At 42.9% G+C, this 21,220-nt stretch overlaps 1 long non-coding RNA gene across 1 annotated transcript; it reads right to left on the bottom strand.

The window, feature by feature from the left end:
- Positions 1-5,671: 5,671 nt before the first annotated feature.
- LOC118165030 lies at positions 5,672-19,304 on the bottom strand. The gene is made up of 3 exons (XR_004749823.1): positions 19,193-19,304; positions 6,220-6,278; positions 5,672-6,113 (listed from the first exon to the last, which is right to left on the bottom strand). It is a non-coding gene; the product is annotated as an uncharacterized LOC118165030 (long non-coding RNA).
- Between the last annotated feature and the right edge of the window lie 1,916 nt (positions 19,305-21,220).

The following is a 21,220-nucleotide window of genomic DNA, read 5'->3' as shown; positions in this document are numbered from 1 at the left end:
GGTCCACAGCTGACAAGAGGTAGGCAGAATATCCAAACCCTGGAGCTCTTACTTTGCAGGAAGGGCAAGGAGTAAAAGAACATGCTGACAGTAGGAAGACTTATGTGACATACCAGGGAAATCTATCTAACCATAAGGATAGTTGTCAGACTCCCTGGGGAGGCTCTAAAATCAGGCTTTTACTGTAGGCTGAAAATCAAGCCACAGTTGTCTTCCTGATAGCAGCCCTTGTATTTTAATATTAACTCCTTACATAAGGGGACAGGAAAATACATATCACAGGGCTCTGTGCTCTCCCTGGCAAATATTTCTTAGCCATGTCCTATTTTATTCTGAAGTCATCTTTTTCACAGAATCACAGAATCACAGAATTTCTAGGTTGGAAGAGACCTCAAGATCATCAAGTCCAACCTCTGACCTAACACTAACAGTCCCCACTAAACCATATCCCTAAGCTCTACATCTAAACGTCTTTTGAAGACCTCCAGGGATGGTGACTCCACCACTTCCCTGGGCAGCCCGTTCCAATGTCTAACAACCCTTTCGGTAAAGAAGTTCTTCCTAACATCCAACCTAAAACTCCCCTGGTGCAACTTAAGCCCATTCCCCCTCGTCCTGTCACCAGGCACGTGGGAGAACAGACCAACCCCCACCTCGCTACAGCCTCCCTTCAGGTACCTGTAGAGAGCGACAAGGTCACCCCTGAGCCTCCTTTTCTCCAGGCTGAACAAGCCCAGCTCCCTCAGCCGCTCCTCGTAAGACTTGTTCTCCAGGCCCCTCACCAGCTTCGTAGCCCTTCTCTGGACTCGCTCGAGCACCTCCATGTCCTTCTTGTAGCGAGGGGCCCGAAACTGAACACAGTACTCGAGGTGCGGCCTCACCAGAGCCGAGTACAGGGGGACGATCACCTCCCTGGCCCTGCTGGCCACACTGTTTCTTATACAGGCCAGGATGCTGCTGGCCTTCTTGGCCACCTGAGCACACTGCTGGCTCATATTCAGCCAACTGTCAACCATCACTCCCAGGTCCTTCTCTGCCTGGCAGCTCTCCAACCACTCACCTCCCAGCCTGTAGCTCTGCTTGGGATTATTGCGCCCCAGGTGCAGGACCCGGCTCTTGGCCTTGTTGAACTTCATGCAGTTGACCTCAGCCCATCGGTCCAGCCTCTCCAGATCCTCCTGCAGAGCCTTCCTACCCTCGAGCAGATCGACACACGCACCTAACTTGGTGTCATCTGCAAACTTACTGAGGGTGCACTCAATGCCCTCATCCAGATCATCAATGAAGATATTGAAGAGGACCGGCCCCAGCACCGAGCCCTGGGGAACGCCACTAGTGACTGGCCTCCAACTGGATTTGACTCCATTTACCACGACTCTTTGGGCCCGGCTATCCAGCCAGTTTCTAACCCAACAAAGCGTTTTCTATTAGGCCGCCCTCAGTAAGCTTAACACAGTGCTGCATGGCTGCTGCTGACCCTTGCTTCAGGAACTCAGGCTCAGCAGCATCACTAATTAAGGACAAAAACCTACTGGAAGCACCCAAACCTCAAATCCTCTGTGCCTGCATCCCTACAGACCTGTCTGTCCTGGGGCTCTTCCATCGGATAACCTGTATCTCAAGACCCCTGCAGGCTTACTAAAGGCTGAATTTCAACACAATTTAATTTGGACCAATTTAAAATTTCCCTCTTTTCTCATTCTCCTGCATGGTTTGAGCTTCCCACCCCACTCTCTAGGTATGATTCTCTCTGGATCTTTGAGCTCTGCATCTACAAGGACAAAACTTCCAAAATACTTCCCTGCAAGTCTTTCCCTAGTCTTAAATGTTAATGCTTTATACAGCCCTGCTGTGTGCTGGGGGACCCTTTACATTATTTAAGGGCTGTCAGTCAGGTGTGAACCTCTCCACTGATTTCCCATTCACTTCTCCTCTCCTGGCTGCATCAGGAGACTGCAGCCCACAGCTCGCACTGAGCAATAACAATTCCATTTGTTTGAGTCTGGCCTGGCTCTGTTCACTTCTGCAGCCCATATAATTCTCCTTACTGCGCTGTGTGTGACATTAATGACAAAATAAATAATTCAGCATGGTTTTCACCCAAATGTAGCCCTGTCAGAGACTAAGATACGATCTTTGCTAGCTTATTTAATGTAACAAGCAGTTGAATTGTTCTTTTAAAGGTTGAAACTCTCATTTTAGTGGAATTTGGTGGCAAAGCTCCCCTGAGACCTTATGGTAACTAAGAGGTACAAACTCCTGCTCCATCCTGGCTTCCCATGTAGCTATCACATTTGTGCACCCACCCAGCAGGTCTGCATCTTCCTACCTCGCAAATTTAATGAACAGCTGGATTTTTAGGAATCTTCATTTAGCTCAAAGGGAACACGAGCCAGGCAGGATGAGCTGAAGAGCACTAGGGATGTCTGCACCACATAATTATGAGAAAAGACAAACCTTACTTCAATAACAAGCCCTGGCAGTGAGGCTTCATGAATGAAACCACTCCTGATTGGGGGTCTCAGGGCATTGGGTAAAGAATCCAGCCTCTCTGAACACTTGAGATGTGCTGCTTGGCTACATGCCTCTCTAACAAGATTGCTGAAAAAAAAAAAAAAAAAAAAAAAAAAAAAAAAAAAAAGCCATTATTATTATTATTTTAAATAATGGCAACATTTCCAATAACTCCACCAAAACCAGAATATGCCCCGCACTACCCACTCCCCCCCACTAGGTAATTTTTCTTTGTTTCTCATACTCTCAATCCTACTTGCCCTGTGCTCATCAGTACTTTCCCTGAGCTGCCTTGCTAAAATTGTTGTTGATAGCTGTATAATTTCCGCATAAAGGAACACTCCTACCAGGAGAATTCTTGCAGCTTGCTATGCTGTTTCCCCTTACCCAGAAGCTTATCAACTCCAAAATGATCCGAGGGTTGCATTTGGGTCAAGACCCTTATTTTCTCATGACTTTATATTCGCCTCCTGTTCATTTTCCCCCCCAAGCACACTACTTAATCTGCCTGTAAGCAACACATTCAGAGGTGGCAAATACATCATGCCAAATTATTCTCTCCTGGAGCAGGGTCAATTTGGTATTCATATTGGCTTTTCATTTATCCTGGGTCTACAAAGTGGTTTTACTTTCTTTCAGCTTCAATTTACCTAAACTATTGGTATCTGATTTTTGATTCCGCAGAATTGAACTGTGCCTAGACTGCTATCCAGGGTGCTTTTCCTCACGTCTGCAGAGACTGTTTTTCCTATTGTGCAATTGCTGTTTAGGAAGATCATGGTGTGCATTAGATAGCTGATCAAATAAAGCCTAATGAATTCACATAGAGATAAATCATTAAGGATTGTGGTTTCAAAATCCATGAATGGCCCATTTCCTTCAAAATAAGATAATAACAAACAGATGATACACTTTAAAGTGTAATCTAAGGAAAATTGCTAATTGCTTCACTGGAACTGGAAACTGTGCACATGGAAAAGGAGGCATTTACCCCCCAAAAACAGCTGTGATTAAGAGGGAATCTAAGACACAGGAAAAGGTATCCATTGGGTTATTTGTCTCCAATTCTGGCCAAGAAGACCGTATTACCCCAACCAGAAGCTCTCTCACAGCCCAGGTCCCTTAGCAGCCCACAGTTCCCTCGGGAGGTCCTTCCCAGACTCACTCCAGTCATACTTTAATGTCTTTCTTGTTCTCCCTTTATGAAACCTAACCCTAAAAATAATCATAGTTCAGCCATAACTATATGGTAACTTCCGTACCATCTTTGCAAGGGACAAATACAGCCTGGTTTAAATACTTGATTAGCTAAACAACGGCATTAGTCAAAAACATATTGATTTGTTAAGCCAAAAACTAGAGTTTAACAAGAAAAGCCTTACATTTGAATGACATTAAGTCTGCCTGCTCAATATAGATCTTAGCTTTGATGGTGATGCTGGCGCAGCTGGTAGCGAGCAGGTAGAGAGCCCCAGAAAGTTTTCCCTAAGATCCTCAGCCTCATTGCTGAAGTAACTGGCTTCAAGGCTGGAATTCCTCCTGAATTTTAAAGTAAAAATATTTTACAGTAATATGAAGTATTAGAAAATATTCTACACTAAATTTTATTCCTATCATAAAGAAGCTCATCTTATAGTTCTTTCAGTACAAATAGCAAGTGCACATTCCCAGCACAACAGCCCTGCTATCATGTGTGAGGTGGCTCCCAGGGCAGAGTTATTCCAGATTAAAATGAATTTTCATTTGAACAGACAGGCTTGCACTTTTCTGTGGCTGCACCCCAAAGCACACAAGTTGCATCCACGGGGATCCCTCTGAAGAGATGCCGTGCTTCCAGTGGGCTGACTGCAGGCAGCAATGCAGCCAGTCCCTGCAACTCCACAAACCACAGCCTACAAACCACCAACCAGTGCTCAGGCTCATTTATCACCAGCCAGGGAGCTGATGACTTCCACTTGCACCTTGGTGCCCACCCCTACTGACAAATGGGCTGTGGAAAAGAGGTAGGGAAAGGTGGAGCTTGCTGCAGGCACTGACTTCTAGGAACAATAACAATTTTGCTCCTGTTGAATTTTGGAACCTGCTGTGCTTTAAGCATGACATTGAGAAGTATTGTGTTGCTTTGCTCCCAGCTCTTCCACCCACCTAGGGTCTCAGCTCCCCAATTTTTCTCCTCATGCCTTAGGTTCCCCTTGCCCATCAGCTTTGGGGCTGGGGAGGAGTTGAGGTGACTCTTTAGGGGTTTTAGGGGTCCTTGTGCCAGCTTGATCAGACAGGTGAAGGTGAGCTTGTGGTCTTGTATAGGGGTCTGGCTTCTTTGGGAAGACACTAAACCCAGCACCACAAGGCCAGCTGATGATTTAACACAAACACACACACTGCTCTTGTCCAACAGCACCTCACCCACTGATGTATTCAGACATCTCCGTGGCTTTGCCAGGACATCAGCCCAAACAGCACACTGACACCGCCAGGACAGCAAAAAGGGATCGGTGCAACCAGCCCTGCTCTGCGTGCAACCAGAATATTTATAACTTGAGTGTTTTGCTCAGGGAGCTGGAGCCTAGTTTAGACTCCTGTTTCCTGCTTGCTTTCCTCTCCCTGAACAAACGCCAGTTTTCCATCATTAATCCCCAGAGCCTCGCACTTCCAGTTTCCTGAACTTGTGTTTCCCTTCCCTGTAGATGCATCTTCTCCTCAGAGGAGGAATTACTTAAGTTTTATTCACAAAGAAATGCAGAGGTGATTGACTGAAACCACTATCACCAGCATCAGAATGGGAAAAAAGATCAAAGTGTTTGCAATTTGCATTTCAAATTATAACTCAAACCTAAGTAAAAAGTATTTAAAAGTCCTCTGCGCTACTGACAACAACAAAAGAAGGTCAAATCTAGAATGAAATTATTTTTACTTTCATTAGAAAACAAATAATTCAATTTCTCACCCAGGGAAAAGGCCAGGGCAGAGAACCAGAGTGTGCCCTGCCATTGGCACACAAGAGATTTGGGTGGGTAATTCCATTAGCACTGTGGGAGTCCCTCCACATTATTATTATTATCATTGTATTAATGAGGAAACAAGGCAAGAAGAATAAAAAACTTTGGGAGCAATTTTTTGGCTCTACTTCTGGATTTCAAACAAGGACATCTCAGTTTCCCCATCTCTGCCAGAGCATGACTTGTGCATTACTAAATCTTCACGTACACTCAGCCCTGGAAGCAGGGAAATGTGAACCACTGCAAGCAGCAAGACACACAAGTGCTATTCCCTTAGTGTTCACAAACTTGGATGGCCTTAAAAGCCGTGTATTAAATAACAGTGTAAAGGGACAGGAAAAGAAAGAGCTGAGCATTCAAAAGCAAGTGGCTGTACTCTGTGCAAGCACTTGACTCTGTAACATCCTCACCAAGTAATTGTGCGGCGCTCTCCGTGTCACAGCCATTGTTTCATCTCCTTATCGGTGCCGCACACTGCCGGGGGCTCTGCAGCTCTTCCCCGAGAGGGCTCCCCCCAGGATGTTCACACACACACGCAGAACCCCAGGAAAATGAAAGCGCTCCCAGCCACTGCCCGTCTTCCTGCACGCTGTCTCTGCAGACCTGCGCAGCGTGGAGCAAAGGAACAGGTTTTTGCTTTTAAGCTGGAAAAGTAGCACGGCTGCTGGAAAAAAAAAAAAAAAAAAAAAAAAAAGGAAAAAGAACAAACCTGGCTGCTGCTCTTGTGGTGGTTCTTCGAGAAAAGCTCGGTCTCTCAGTTCACCAGGCCTACAGATAGGGCAGATAAATTGCTTTATAAGTTTTCTAACAGTTGCTGCTGCATAACCACATCAGGCTTGTTCACAAGCAAAAACACACAGCACATCATCTAGGTCTTATTTAGAAAGTGAGTGAGCCCATCTCTCTCCAGCACCTAAAAGGGGGAAAATAACAACTACCTGGGGTCAGACATCTGCCGTTCCAAAATTTCGGTGTGGTGAGGCCACAAGGACCACTGCCTGTCGGATGGGAGCTTGATGGGCTGCAGCTGGGATCCTGCCCAAGCGCCTTCTCAGCCAGAAGGCAGCCCCAGATTGTAAAAGCTACATGTCTGTTTTGTAATTAGTTTTGGATCTTGGTGGCTTTTCTTTCTGGCTTACCAGTAGTCCTTTCTCTGACCATCGTAATTTCAAATAAACTCCTGGGTGGGCCTGAGCACTTCAGTAGCTCTTCAAGCAAAGATGCACCTGGACATCTGGATCAGAGAATCGGGAATCTACATTATTGATGTGCCAGCCCTTTATGCTGGGCTGGTGTTTTTAAACATTGGTGCTCTACCCAGTGTGAGATACATGAGCAATAAGGAAAAGCAAAACTCTTTCCCCACCAGATCCTAAACCCTTTCTTGCTGGTTAGACATCAGACCATGTCCCAGGATGCCACAACTCCTTCCATGCTGTGCTAAGTTCACTGGACTAAGCCAAGCAGTTGGGAGAAAAATTCATGAGCCTTTTTCTACTTTGCTGGGTTTGGAGGGTGGACTCACAAGAAGCATTATTTTTGCCTTCCCAGTGCAGCTGCTGCTTGGGAAGCAAAGCTTTGCTGTTGGCTTAACCTTTGCAAGAGTCCCAGAAGATGCAACTGAAGCTTTTGCAGTCTGTTCTTCCAGCTCCCAGGAAGGCCCTTTCCCACACAGACCGACAAAAGTCATTGTGCAGCAATTACACAGCTCCTTCACACAGGCACACACAAATACATACACCTATACTGGCCCCAGCCTGGTTGGAAACCCAGGTAGGTCTGGTTTGAGCAGCTTCGTGTCCCTCAGCAAATACACAGAGCTCAGCAACAGCAGAGGCAGCTGCAGCAGCACGCAGCACCTGAGAGCCTGCTCTCCTGCTGCACTTATCCCACCCCAGGTTTGCAAACCGTTTTGCAGCTCAGGGATTTAATTGGGAGTCTCCTGATATTGGGCAGTGGTTTAAATGAAAACTCCTGCTCCTGGGGAATGCAGGAATCTCAGCCTTCATTTAAAACCAATTAAGTCCTCTAATTGCAGAGGCAACCTGAGAACACCCAGTGAGAAAGTCCTAAAGGATGTTACTCTGAAGGTAAATAAGAAGATCCTCTGCTTTCCCCACCCAGTTTTTATTTAAGAAATTGCTCTCAGGATTTCCAAGCAGATTCAATGACACTGGAGTCATGAGTAAAAGATTCATTTTAGAGATACTGATATTAATGCAGTGGAATGGGCTGGCAGGGAGAGCAGATAACTGTAGCTTTGAACGTAAGTAATGACTTATTTTTATAATAATTATAATAAGATTAAAGCACTTCCACTGTAGCTTGAAAGAGGCAACAGATTCATTGTTAGCAGCTCTTAAAAATAGTCCAGCACAAGGCATTTTAATGGCTGGGCAGAGTTACCAGTTGCATCTCTTTAACATTTATATCACCAGGGCATGAATTCAGCAGCAGTCAGGGAGTACAAAGCAGCTCTGGAGCATCTGGGATAGGGAAAAGAAAAAAAAAAAAAAAAAAAAAAAAAAAACAGCTGAAGTTTGAAAGAAAACTGGAGCAGTGTGAGTTATGGCAAGGTGAGCTCACACCCTTTCCTAAATCTTGGAACCTAGGAGCCATAAGGAGGAAAGTCTGCAGTATTTATGACTTAATGGGAAGGGGTATGCCTCTTTTAACAAAACCAGCTGCCTTGCAGAAGGGAGTAAGACTGGCCAGAGTCTCATGCCCTGACTGTAAATGATGATTTTCTTCCAACCATTTTCTGGTCATTAAATTCAAAAGCACTTTTTCCGCATGTTTACACACCTACACAGTTCATTGGAAGTAAGAGTGTGTCTGTTTATGGCCAGAAGTGCTACTTCTGTTTGGAAGAAACAGGTTATTGTGCAAAATTCATGTAACTGCTTTCTGTAGCCCAGAGCAAATCAGGAATTATCTCTTATAGCAGAGGAACAGATTTATACTGAAGTGTCCCTTGAAATCTCTCATTCAAAGGCTGATGGCTCTAATGACTGCCTTCAAACTGCTATCAGTAAAAGTTTACACACCAAAAAAAGGAAAGTCAGAATGCAATTTGGCAAACAGCTGTACATTCACAGCCTTCGGTGACTGATCTAGTCTGGGCTCTAATTTCCCTCTGTGTAGATGGGTAAGGTACACAGGTTGAGCTTAACAAGACCATTAGCACAAGTAGGTTTGCTCAGGCCTGTATGCGTGTGCAGTGTGAGACCCTGCCTGCCATCAGCTGGTGCCAGGCCAGCCCTATCCCTACCCAGAGATGTACAGTGGAAAAACAAGTAGAATTTTTCCCCTTTCCCTGTGGTCAAGACACCCCGGGAACCTGAAACCAAGAGACCCAATGAAGAAGCACAAACCTCAGGTTTTGGCTGAGCCCAGTCCAAGCCCAGATGGCTGAACTGAGCCAAAACAGGGACCAGCTCCCAGTGCTTGCAAGCATCTCCCTTTCCTGGGGCAACTCGCATTTGTACTGATCCCTTCCCATCAGATCCAGAGCCAGGGGTCCAACAGTAGCAAATTGCTCACTATTTTATTCCTCCTTTGCCTGAGGATGAGCCTTCCCAATACACAGTGCGGGACAGCCCCCGATGAAATTGAATCAGATACACGTTTACAAGATATTTGGACCAACAAATCATTTCTCCAGTCAGACTGAGATACAGTGCTGCTGCTGATGATAACTTGGGTTTTTGAAGCTGAATGGCCATGGAAAGCCCTCTTGCCATTACGATCTGTGAACAGCAATGGGTTTAGCTAAGTGCAGGCAAAGATGGATGGCAGCACTTTCTGCATCTTCTGCTGCCACCAGAGAGCTCTATGTAACATGGGCTGGCAGCTCTGCCCCAAAAAGAGATGGAAGAAGATGCTGTACGTTATTGTTATGGTCTGCACTATATTGAATTTATCTTTGCTTTTCCCATTAAAAATGGGTCGCAAAAGATACTGCTATGAGTTAACATGAAATTAGTTCCCTACAAAAATAAGAGATTTCCCTGAAATATTGAGGTGTCTAAAGAGCTAAAAAGTCTTTTCAGAGTAGGCAGTAACACTACCATTAAAAGAAAATTCTGAATAACATAGGAACAAACAAACAAACAAAAAACCACCATTTTAGAAGCAAGACTCATTGCAAGCAATACAAGCCTTGATTTTGAGTCTGTTCTTCAACCTGCTGTTCCTGGAACGGGAAGCCGACAACTGTGCCACTGCGGGCCCATGCACTGTCCTGCATGGAGGGAACTGAGGGAGGACAAGGAAGAGAGGGAGAGAAGAAAACCTGGAAAACAGCATGAGGCAGAATAACTGACTGTGAAATAAATAAATAAATAAAAATAGCAGCTAGATTTGCTGGGTGAGAAAATAAAAGAGCAGATTGAAAATTAGCCCCTAAAGAGCAGGTCCAGGAGGGATTTGTTGGAAGCATGAAAAAAAAGTAAGTATTGGTAGGAAAACAGGGTAGGCAAAGCAGAATCTGCAACAGGGTAAACACAGGCAGCAAAAGAGCACAGATGATTCCCCCTATTAAAAAATAACACTTTTTTTTTTTTTTTTTCCCCTCTGAAGGAAAGTAGCAAATGTGAGAAAAATCTCAAATAATATTCTTCAGACAGGATCTCCTGTGAAGCTATTTTATTTGTGATTGCAATGGCGGGCGTCCTGTCAATCAGGCGTGCATTTTAGTAAACAAATCATAACCTTTTATTCCCTATTATCTGATGTCTGATCACCTCCCGTTTCCTCATTGGCTGAGTACTACGGGTTCACAAGCTACTCAATGCTCCTCTATTCCATATATGTACATTTTTTCTTTTCTTTCTTTTTTTTTTTTTCAACCCTTTAATTTCTCCTTTCTTATGTTTTGAGAACTTGTGATCTTTGTTTTACTGTTCTCACACTGCTCATCCTGTTTTTCTCAAGCTTCTACCTTATTTTGGAACAGTGAGGCCTTGTACTGTCCACATACCTACTTAGCATTTCTCCTTATTATGACTACACAACTACCTTGGAATAAAGAAAAATAATTCTCTACTGCAAAAACACAACTTAGTTTCTCACAGAAAAGACTGTTGAAAAAAGTGATTTCAACCGAGAGCAATGCTCACTGAAATCACTGGGAGCTTTTGCATCATCTTAACTAGACACTGTACCAGAACCTCATCTCCTTAGCAAATAAGCATAGGAGGAAGCAGGTGTGCAAACAGCCACAGGATGCTCTTATGTCATTCTCACTAATGCTAAAATAATACTCAAAGTGGAATTTAAGATGCATCACTCATGCCTAGCAATCACCATGGTTATTTACCCACATGAAGAAAACTGGCCCAAGCCTATGCTGTAGTCAGGAGATGAGGAGCTGAATCCATGCCTGCACAAACACTAAGACTTGTGGTAGGGAGGTAAAACCTTGCAGAAAAAAAATCCAGGTAGGGCTCCCTACCACTGCTGCATTTTGCTTTTGTTCTCTCTCCAGTAAATGTCTGCACAAAACAGGCCTCTAATAGATGAGCTCCTCAGCAGCTACTGACAGAAGGGCCAGGAACAACTGAAAAAAATGCAAGAGTTTGAGCAGGTGAAGGTACCAGCACTGTGCTGTATGGTGAAGGCTGGAAATGTGCAGGAAGCACTTTTATTATTCACTAGCTACCAGATCATGAAACATCCGTGCTTCTATTTCCTTGTGTGTAAGCAAAACCTTTCAGATGAGTTACCTTCCTCAGTTATCCTCTCTCTAAGGTGACCATGAGTTTCTTATCCCATCATGGCACCTTACCTGCTTCAAGGAAGGCCCAGGATGGACAAAGTGATGCGCCAAACAAAGCTTGTGCAAAGGGAGAAACGAGATCAATCTTTTCACATACAAAATCCTTTTATCCATCCACCTCTGGTGTATTCACAACTGTATCCTGGCACCATTTAGCCACCTGAACTGTGTTCCCAGTAGGCTCAGAGCAACCAACCAGAAGGACTAAAGTCACCTCTGAGCTTTTTCCTGGACCATGGCCTTGAGCAGCCTGGAGGGACCCATCCAGCAACACTGCCACCATCACCTGCTCAGCCCACCGCAGTGCCATGTGCTCCTCTGCCTGCTCAGAAAAACCTTTTCTAAAGAAAAAAACAACTCCCCCAGCAACAAAAGGAGATGCTGAACTCAGATCTCCAGCTGAGTGCTTTCTGTTATCATTGCTAGTCTTATTTATTAAAAAATAAACAGAACCTTGTCTTCTGTGAGATTTCACAAATGACAAATGAGTTTGCAATGACACAATAAGACAAAATCCCAAGTGCTTCCAGTGCCAGAGAGATTAATAGACTACTCCATGGTCTGTGGGACTTTAGCCCTCATTAAGGTCAAGCCAAATTACCTTACAAATAATTTAGCTATGACCCTCAGCTCCTTGTTTCTGAACTGCCAGATTATGCAGCCATTAATCACCTCCAGGTTTGGCCTTTGCTTTTGACATTCAGAAAGTAAACTTCCTCCATGACAGTTCTCTTATTGGGTTTCTCAGATACATTCATATTAAAAATAAAGTAAGAAAATCTCAGTCCATACTAAGGACTGACGATTCCTCATGTTTCATGAAGGATTGAATGCACCTTTTAATAAATTTGTTTGTAATGCACCAGTTTCATTTTGCCGACTCCCAAGGAAGCAAATTTCTATTTGATGGGCTAGAGGACAGGAGAGATTATTTATCACCGTACGTCTGGGTCTGTAGTTAGTTGCAGAGCCATAAATTTGGAAGACAGCACAGTAACTGATCTTCAGTTAATTTCCTGGTAAGTCTGAAAACTTTGTTTTGGGTGATCACTGGCAGAGATATAATAATAACAAAAAAAAACCTGAGATAGCCAAACCCATTGTAATAGCTTCCATAAAGATTATTTTGACTGGGGCTCTGCAGGACTTCATTCACTGATACAATACCACTCCCTCCATATAAATGATAGCAAAAATGTGCTTTTATGTCCTGATCAGATTTTGGGGGGATAAGACCCCTATAGCTGTATTTAGCTCTTAGAAGCATGTCTTTAAGAACAACCTGTATATCTGAGGGCTGAATTTCACTCAGCAAGGATGTTTAGTGAGGTTTAATTTTGACAAATGGTCAAAGGCCATGGCCTTATCGCTCAGTGCCTGCTTCAGCTCCCAGCGGATGGCAGGTATACTCTTGAAATAAAGCTCCGACTTTCGATTACTGCCATAAAGAAAGCTGCAGAACCACCCTTTCTTCATTTGTCTTAATTATAAATATATCTCGTAGCTCATGAAAAATAGAGAACTCCTTACCATAAGTGATTAATGAACTTGCAGATTCTCCTGCAGATATATTCAATGGCCTTGCAAGGGCTTTTCTGTCAAAAGTTCTGCTTTGAATACTACTTCTTTACATTGTAACTACAGTAGCTAGCAATTAGGGACAGCTTTTGTTGCTTTGATTACTTTCCCATCAAAACAGCACCAAAACTTGGAATAAGCCTGCAGAGCACCAGCTTGTAGCAGTGCTTCATAAGGGTGTGATTTTGGGGCAGCTGATGAGAAAGCCCTTGTTGTAAATACCTGCAATACTTAAATATGGTGAATCAGCTGGGCTCTGTCTATTGAACTGTATTTTCCCCATCCACACACAAACGGTAAAAGAGCATACTAAAGGATCAAGCATACACGCAAATCCCTTCCTACCGAATGTTTATGAAACATGGAATAAGTAGTAATTACAGCTTTCCCTATTATAGCTCCAGAAAGCTCTATTAACCACCTACCCGTCTTTGCTTACTATTATTTCTCACAAACGTGTTGAGCCATTGGGTGAATCAAACTCAATATCTTGGCAAACGTGACTATTCTTCATGTAATAAAATATGCTCTGCAAAAAGCACTCATTTGCAAACACAGGTTCAGTTAGTGCATACAGTGAGCTCAGCATGTAGGAGTGCAGGTTTTTAAGAAGCCAGGCTGTCCTGCACATTTGTGCATGAGTTACGACAAACCAGGCAGCATGTGGCAGGGCATCTTTCACTGCTAAGCAGGTCAGCGAAGGTCTTCGATTTCATTTGCTGCCGCCTGTATTACCAAATCTTGTGATTTTTTACATTTAACTTAAAGTACCTGACACAGAGAAAGGAAGAAGGGTCAGGTATTTTTCTAAAGGAACAACGTTCCAAAGGATATATGGAAAAATATTTTATAGATAGTTCATATAATAAAGTGTTTTGTATGAAAAGCTCAAAAAGCGCTTTTCATTTCTTAACAAACATTTATTGTCCTGTTTGACTTAAAGGTCTCACTTGCATTTTGACTTCTTGCTATTAATCCCAGTTAACAACTTCCTTTCCATGGTAAATTTTCAGAATAATAAGTTAATCATTATCATTTGGTTCTTGCCCCATCCCAATTAGTCTTTTTCTTATTAGTTCCAGCTCTAGCCTCATGAGACCCTTATTGTTTTCTAAAAATACATCTTACCCTACTCTTAGGGAAAACTTTCAGCTAAAAAACAAAGAGCTAGAAACAAAAGACAAAGAACAGCAACAAGAAAAACAGGAGTGAATAGAAAAGAGTTTTTTTTTTTTTTTTTTTAAAAAAAAAAAAAAAAACTATTTCTGGGGATGCGGTGCTATACTCCCATTTTCTTGTTTTATTGTTGAACCTGGTGTACCATGTTGACTACTTGCATTCAATCTCGCATCACTTTGGAGCCCAGTAGCTCCAATAACTGCTCAGCTGAAGAGCTCTCCATCTATGTGTGTATGTTACGTATCTGTATTTATCTATATGCACCTTGCATTACCTGTGTACCAGGCAGTAGTAGATTTTCAAGAGCTCAGCAGGCAGTGTGAGGGACGTGTTTCCAGGAGGTCCACTTCTACTAGAGAAATTCCATAAACAACTGATTTTCTCTTAACACTGAGCACCCTTACTGGGACTTTTGCGGCCAGACCATCGAAGCTGTTCAGCACCCAACACAGCCAGTTTGCCTAGAAGCCCTGCTGCTAATTTTGTGGCTAAATGAGAGCTGACCTCAATCATGTTTTTTTTTTTTTTTTTTTTTTTTTTTTAAATCTGGCCACAAAGCTTTCATTTAAACTGATTGCTCTTCAGGCAAGCAGTAAATATCTTCTGACGTTGTCCTCCTACTTTGGTGCCCTAACATATGCAGACTGCTTATTTATAGAACGCACTAGTTTCATATACATTTGGCCAAGTCCCACAGGATGAAATCTCATTCAGTTCTGCAGTGTGGCCAACCATTTCCCCCAGCTGCCAAGTGCTAAGGCAGCAAGATACTTGCTGTACAGGAGAGGGCAACAGGACCCAGCCAAACCCAAATTCAAGAAATTTCCTGGAAACAGTAACAACTAATGAGAACAAGAGAAGGAGGGATGAAGCTGATCAGCAGAGTTTGCATGCTTTTTTGCCCAACCTGTAGGATGAAGAACAGAGGGAAGATCCCAATGCATCAACAACAGAAGACATCCTACTGTACATCCAAAATATAGGATATTTAACGTTGGAAAGAGAGCCCCTAGGCCCAACTGTTGTTTTCTTTTTAGACAAAGTTCCACTAGTGCTCAAAGAAACAAACAACTAGCCAAGCAAAAAAGGGACACCACAAGTCAACTTTGCCCAGTTTGGTTTAGTGGAATTAACAAATAAATGAGAGAAACCAAATGCTATTCCCTTTAAATATTAGGAAGGCAAAATGTTTCTTCCTTCGGGGACGTATATTTCTGGTATTCCATGTGTAAGAACATAAATTTGTTTAGAGAAAAAATGGCTGTAAAAAAATCCATCAACCTCCACATAAGGATGGACACATTACTTTTTGCAGATGTAAAAAATTGTTCTGAAATGTTTAACTCCAAAAACCAGCAGCCTACGTCACACAAGCCTCCCTCCTCATCAGAGGCAGGCAGGGAAGCAAATTCCCTTCTTCTAAGGCCACAGTGCATTGTGGTGGGCACTGAGCTCTGAGGCAGCCAATCATCACATAAATAATCTTTAATTGGCATTCCCAAAGGCTTTGAAATGTTATTGCCTGCTGCTGGCACTCCGAAAGAAATGCTTCTGGAGACATAAAAGGAAAAAAAAAATAATAAAAGATCACTTGCAATTAGATGCAACAAAACCATACCCGACTGGTATGTGTCAGGGTAAAAATAGCATCAGCCAAAATGGCAAATGCTTCTTAGTTTGTCAGGAGCTGGATGCGTAGCACCAAGCTACGAGTGATTATTACAGCCTCTGATCAGTGAAGCAGACAATCATTTCCCTTGTTATCTTGCAGCCTGCCCATGTGAACAGCATCAAACAACTATTAAAAGACACCCCGCTCCCCCCCAAAGGGAACACCAGTGGTGAATATCTGAAAACCTCCTCGTTAACAAGGTAACCTTTGAGACTGGTGAGAAGACAAGGGAGCGTTTACCAGCCTCTGTATTGATAATTATGGGAAAAGAAAATTGTAGGTCATTGTCTATCCCAGTGGTGTGAAAGAGAAATAAATAAGGCAGGAACATTTTGTGCCATGCCTATGGTTCCCCATCCACTGCATCTCCCCTCCACGGAGAACTGCTACCAAAAAATAATTATCCATGGAGCTGCTTCCCTGGGGCTGTTCAATACTGCAGTGACATAAATTTGGAAGTTACCCCCAAAGCTTTTTACTTAGGAGTAAAAGGAGTCTCCATGGAACGCAGCCCTTAGGGAACCTAAAACATCCTGCTGAAAGTGCCCTGAGAGGGCTCCCACACAGGTGGGCAGCAGTATTGTATGCTGGGGCTGAAGCACTCAAAATCAGTGATTTTTGTTCCCTGAGGGCCTTTGGAAATGCAAGAATGGAGATGCAGTATTAAGCAGAATATCTGAAGGTAACTTGATTCACTCTTTCCAATATTTCTTCCTCCTGTGTCACCCAAGAAGCCTCAAATACCTAGCGATGCTCCAGCATACAGCCACTTGGCCTTGATAGGGACAACATGAAGGAAGGGGACAAACCCTATCCCCTTCCACAGCCCGACCCCATTTTGTCTGCAACCTCACTGCAAGGAAGGAGGATGACTACACCTGAGCCTGCACCAGGCTCCACGAGGCTTGCCATCCTACCCCGGCAGAGCCTTTGCATCAAACTACCAGTTATCTTCTCAATTAATTGCAGGTATCAATGTGGTTGGCAGGACAGCCTTGCTACCAAGGGATAATTTAATATGACTAAACCGTAATCAAAGCCTTAATAGCTTCAGAATTTAATCTGCGCACAAGTAGGATTTATAAAAGAGAAAGGATGACCAAGGCTAGGATGAATAATGTTAGTTGTAATATAACAGCTAGTTGTAATAATATAATTAGTTGTGATATCAAGAATTAAAAATTACACTGCTTTGAGTTCCAGGCCGCGTGCCAAAGGGGAGCCGTTAGTCACAGAGATGAGGAGCAGTTACACAGCCGATTATCTCATAAACCGCAGGGCCCAGGAACGAATCCTACACACCACTGGAAAATTTGAGACTCATCATTTTACAGCAATACAGAGCATTTCATTTTAGCCCTTAAACCAGATCCTTTCTGATTATCAGCATGCAGTGCTTTCCAGTTTCCACCCCAAACCCAGCATGGAGGTGGCTATCCTCAGCAGCCCTCCTGGCTGAGCTCCCCTTGTTCTTCGGGCAGAGCCACAAAAGGTCTCTCCTGGCCATCAGAACCAGCTCAGCCCTGGCAACCCACCCGCTCCCTTCCTCCACCCTCACCACAGTCTTGTGTGCAGCCTCTTATGTGGAAGGAAAACCAACTAAAGAAAAAAAAAAAACAACAGCCAACAACCCCAAAACACCACAAACCCCAGCCTTTTTCTGCTTTTCCCTTTCTGAGGAAGGCTGCATGGTGCTGGGTTGGTTGCCTCCTCTGACAGGGGCTGCTTCCTCACGGGGTTAAGCAGCCCAAGCAGTTCAGCCAGGTTACACACTTCCAGATTCAAAAGGTGGAAGACATCAGTAAAAGTATAATTCAGTGCCATAATGTGTAGTGAAGAAGCTATACAAAACCAGAAGTCTTTCCTCAGCCACTTCACTTGTTAGATTTTTGTTTGTTTGTTTTTCACTGTTACTCACTCAATGAGACACTGAAGCTATCGCTTTATAGATGGGTTTGGAAAAATCTTCTATTACTTCTACATTAAAAACAAACAAACAAACCAAAAAAAACTGTCTCCTAATTTTAGGCAGCAATGAAGAAGCTAAATGATTTTTCAGGTGGTGCTTATCCTTCCCTTCTTTTTTTTTCCCTCCTGTTTACTTTCTTTTCTTCCTCTTCTCTCAATGCCAAAAAGAAAAAAAATGTGCTTGTAAAGGAGGAAAACGGGGCAAGATAAGATAATTCCCCCTAGGGAAAACAGACAGGAAGAAGTGGATAGAAGAGTTGTGATTTTTTTGCTGAAGGCAGCAGCACACCGCCCCGCCACCCTTCCCCAGGCACCTCTCCCCATCACCCTGCGGCATCGATGCTGCAGGCTTGCAAAGGCTCAGGGGGGTTTGTATGTCAGGAAAGGCTCTGCTCATACATGGGGGAAGCTCTCCCCACGCATGCACTGGAGCCCTGGCACAGAAGCAATTAAACACTCCAGGCTGCACATGCTCAACACAATTTCCTTTTGTGACTGTCACTAAATAAATGCTGCACTGAGCCAATAAATCTTACAATGGCCTCATTTTTCTGGCAATGACGCCTCTGGCAAGGCCTGCATGGCCCAGAAAGGGAAAAGGTTAACTTTTTCTGAAATTCCCTAATCCTGCGTATCTGCTTCTTCTCCCTAAACATCTGCCAGCTCCAGACACCTGTTATAAATATCAGTTTGCATTGCTGTGGTTCCTGGAGTCTATCAGCAAACTGAGCAATTAGTATCGTCAGCAGATCATTCATTAACTCAACTGTTCAGCTTTGGCTAACCTAAGACTAATCACGTATTTAATTCCTATCTAGCTGGATCAAATCAATCAAAAGAAGAAAAAGAAAAAAGAGATAGTAGGTAAATATCACAGATCAATAGGTAATAAATGAAAACCTTAATCAGAATCTTATCTGAATGCTAACAACTCACAGTAAAGTGAGGGAGATTGTTTCTTTCCCATCAGGTCCTTCTGGTCATCATCATACTTTCTCCTCAGCTCAACCCTGGAGCAACTAAAGTACACGGTGAAAGGGTCAGAGCAAGGGCTTGGTGCCCTATGAATTAGGAGCTGCAGCTACTGATTTACTGGTGAGGAAGCAGTTTCACTGCTGGTTGCTCTTAATAGCAGTCATGGCTGTTATACAGGGAGCAGGAGCTGGTTCCTTGCCTTGTGTCAGCAGCAGAGGTAAATAAACTCAGCACAACTTTGCTGTGCAAACTAGAGAGTAATTACAGGAAACTGGCCATTAAGTTGATGAGCTGATATCCACTTGTACCCTTGGAGATTCATGTTCCAAGCCATACTCAAATGCTGCTATAGCTTTTAACAACAAGAATGTGGATAAAGAAAGCAAAAGTGCTATAGCTAGTTTTCAGCTACACTCAGATAATAATTCACCTTTAACAACATCAAGGACAAACAGACACATCAAGAAGTTAATCTCTATTGATGCCAAGAATAAAAAAAGAGAGAGAGATTAAGAAGGAAAAAAGTCGTACCAACAGCAACACAAGTAATCTTGATGTGATCCTTTGGGTGGGGTTTGTTGGCAGTGAAGAACATGAGTACAGGAGGTCTGCAAATGTCACCAGCTTCAGACCCTGCCAAGGAATCTGAGAAACCCAAACTACCTCCCAAGACATGCCAGCCTAGTACTGCTGTCCTGTTCACACTCACAAGCAACAAGTTAACATACCCACATCAAGGAGGTGACTGCAGTTGCAGAAGTAGGCAGAGAAAGGAAGAACTTTAGGAAATCCTGCTGATTCACTTGCTGCCTTGCCCTACCACTCTTTATGCTAGTTCCTTCCATCTGGCTGTTCCCTCACATCAGTGTTCTTACCCTCACCCGAATTCTCTTTTCTGCATTAGCTCCTTCCTACATAGGTAGGAAGAGGAATTAGCATCCTCCACACATGTGCTGTCTCACAGCCCAGATCTCAGTTTCAGGTGAGGCTGAAGTCAAAAGACCTAATGAATCAGAGAAGAGCAGCTACGCTCCTGACATGAAAGGCACGGCAAGCTTTCATCTTCTGAAAGGTTAAAAATAAACAGTTTAGCTTTCAGCAAAGTGGTCTGATTAGAGGCAAAAGAAAACTATACTGATTTCCATGGAAATGTAATATTTTGTTGCTGCTACTTGATCTTGTTCAAATGTATTAAGAACACAAAAGAGTGTAATTTCAGTATCTGGAGAGCACTAGTATATTTTAAATTTTTAAATTAAATTGATTTCTTTTAAAAGAAAGCTGTCTGATTTTACTTTCTTAATTGGTTCATTATCACTGGAAATGGAGCATGCTCTTGTAAGAGTTTAGCAGGATAGCACAGAAATGTAGAAACAGCTGCAGCTCTGCAGCAGAAGAGATACCCTCATTGGCAATATCTATACAGCCAGATCAGGGACTGTAGATCCTCTACATCATTTTGTCTCTACAAACAGTGAAGGACCGTTCTTAAAACCATAAATCTTACTAATTTTAAACCAATTACAAAATTCACACTAGTTTCTACAAAAGAAGGATCAGGTCCTAAATTTCATTCACTTCTATTAATATGTAGGAATAAGGATCATCTACGCATGCTCTGAAAGCAAAATAACTCTCAATTAGTTTGGGTTCTCATCTCATTACTGTGGTACATATCTCCACAGGGAGGCTTCTTTCAGATGCATAGTGTCCTATTTCAGTTTAACCTAGATAGCAACAAAATAATCACTCAAAATGGGGCACCATTGTCATGACCTTCACGGCAATAAATACTAAGTACAGGTATGAACAAGATACTGCTTAGTTAGTGCAGTTGTTGTTATCTTTATAGACATGCCCTGCGGTAGGATCATCTCCAGCATTTCTACACTTACCCATGGGGTGCTGGCACAGCAAATGCAACAAGTTTTCTAGCAAACAAATATTTAAATAAATAAATAAATAAATAGTGATGACAACAACAAAAAACTCTGTTTCCCCAAATATCAAAAAGTGAAATTTCCTCAAAGTGAAATTTCAACAGAATCAGTAAACTCTTTAGGTTCCCCTTTTTGACACTATGACTTTATTTATTTATTTTTGGTCAGAGGTTTTATCTCACTGTAATTTCAGGTGACAGAGCAACTTCGGTTTCTAACCAAAAGGCTGCTGTACTTTTAATCTGTATATTATATTCTCCTAGATGGCAGGAACTAACACACTCTTATTCCAGTAGAAATGACGCAGGAAAGAAAATGGAGCCAGGAGAGATTTGCCCACAAACCACAGACAATTTCAGCCTGATTTAGGACAGCTTTCCACTGCATTAGATATTGATCAGTATAAATAATCATTGATACATTGGCTCAAGGTGCTTTTTTTTTTTTTTTTTTTTCCTTTTAATATAATGGCCTCATGAAACTGATCTGGCTGCCTCCTTTCCATTACACCAAAGACCCTGTTCAGCTAAGGTTTTTACTATACAGTTAATATGAAAGACTGTCCATTAGAATATTTAGATGTAGATCCACAAAGAGATGCAGACACTGAAATTCATAG

This window comes from Oxyura jamaicensis, chromosome 3 (assembly GCF_011077185.1).
Source record: "Oxyura jamaicensis isolate SHBP4307 breed ruddy duck chromosome 3, BPBGC_Ojam_1.0, whole genome shotgun sequence".
Taxonomy (NCBI): Eukaryota; Metazoa; Chordata; class Aves; order Anseriformes; family Anatidae; genus Oxyura; species Oxyura jamaicensis.
The sequence above is the reverse complement of the archived record's forward strand: the minus strand, read 5'-3'. Positions and strand labels throughout refer to the sequence as shown.